Genomic DNA, 1,686 nt, shown 5'->3' with positions numbered 1-1,686 from the left:
TTTATCTACTGCACCTTTCTCCGTCTTCCCCTTTCTATGCCCCCCTGTCGCTCTCCTTTCTCCTCCTTCCGTACCAATGCCCCCATACAAAAGTGAATGTCTTCCATTCTTCTTTCTCCTTCCTCATTATTTTCTCCCTCTCCGTCCCGGCTCTTGTCGCCCACAAACGAGCCACGTGCGTCCCCGTGTGTCTGTGTCTGTGTCTGTCTGTCTGTCTGTCTGTCTGTCTGTCTGTCTGTCTGTCTGTCTCTCTCTCTCTCTCCTTTCTTCTTGATTTCCCTCCCTTCTATCATCCTTCTCTCCGTCCCTCCCACCTTTCTCCTCTATTCCCCTCCCTTCTCTTGTTCCCTTTCAAAACATATCTACCACTTTCCTTCCTTTTAACATCCTTCTCTCTCTCGCCCTCTCCCTTTCCCTCTCTCCTTCCCTCCCCTTCCCCCATTCCCTCTTCTTCCCCTTCTCCCTCTTCGTCTCGTTCTCTCCCCCTCTCCCCCCCCTCCCCTCGGCCTCATCAAAGGGCCGGGCGAGGCGGTGGCCGTGGCGTCCGCCCCTCCGCCTCGTGCTTGCTTGCGTCTTCGCTCTGTCTTCACATCTGCTTGCTTGCCTGGTAATCGCGTGCCCTGCAGTTTTTCTCTTTACCTTCCCCACTTCCTATTTACTGCGTTATTTCCTTTATTCATGCCTCAAACTTCCTTTGGCGAAAAGGCCAATGTGCACGGTTATTGCGCGAGTTACAGGACACATTACGTAGCCAATGTGGGCGCCGCGGGCGGCACGAATAAGGATTGGAAATGAAGTGGACGAAGAGTTAGGAAGGAAGGAGGAAGGAAGAGACAAGCAGAGGGAAAGATGAAAGAATGGATAGGCAGAAGGACGAAGGATGAAATCAGAAGAGGGAAGGAGAAAGGAAGGCAGGGATGGGTAGAGAGAAGGAAGAATGACGGGATAAATGTGAGGAGTGGGACTGGGATAAAGAAGAGAAGAGGGAGAGGCGAAGAAAGAGGAAGGAAAGAGAACCGGGAGTAATGAGAGACCGTGGCGTATATTTGGAACCGCAGGACGCAGCGAGGAGAAAAGAGGGCAGCGCACTCCCCGGCGGGCGCGGGGCGAGCGCAGGGCCCCGCTGGACGACGGCAGCGCGGCGGCCGGGCCCGAAGCCTCGCCGCGTCCTGGCCTGATAGATAGCCCGGGGCGACTACTACATAAAGCCCTTCGCGAAGCCCTACACGCGGCGCTGGGGAAGCCTGGCCCGGTCTGCGGCGTCCTATTAAGAAAATCTCTCTGCCCCCTTCCTACCGCTACTACTCTCTCTCTCTCTCTTTCTCCTCCTGCTCTCCTCCTCTTCTCTTTCTCTCTCTCTCTCTCTCTTTCTCTTTCTACTGCTCCTCTTCTCTTCCTCTCTCTGTCTCCCTCTCCTTTCTTTTATCTTCTCCCTTCCCCTTTCTCCTTTATTTTCCTTTGACTCCATTCTTTCCTTTTCTCACTCCTGCTTCTCTTCTTCCTTTCTATCCTTCCCTCCTCCTCGTTCCCCTCCGTCTCCTCCCCTTTCTCCCTCCTTCACCCTCTCCTCCGTTCATTGCCGCACCTGCGTCTCTTCTTCACTTTCCAATCATTCCCTCCTTCGCCCTCCCTCTCCCCTCTCCTCTCGCTTCCCCTCAACACTCACCCTCTCTTTCACTCATTCTT

The sequence above is a fragment of the Penaeus vannamei genome, chromosome 28, assembly GCF_042767895.1.
Source record: "Penaeus vannamei isolate JL-2024 chromosome 28, ASM4276789v1, whole genome shotgun sequence".
Taxonomy (NCBI): domain Eukaryota; kingdom Metazoa; phylum Arthropoda; class Malacostraca; order Decapoda; family Penaeidae; genus Penaeus; species Penaeus vannamei.
The sequence above is the reverse complement of the archived record's forward strand: the minus strand, read 5'-3'. Positions refer to the sequence as shown.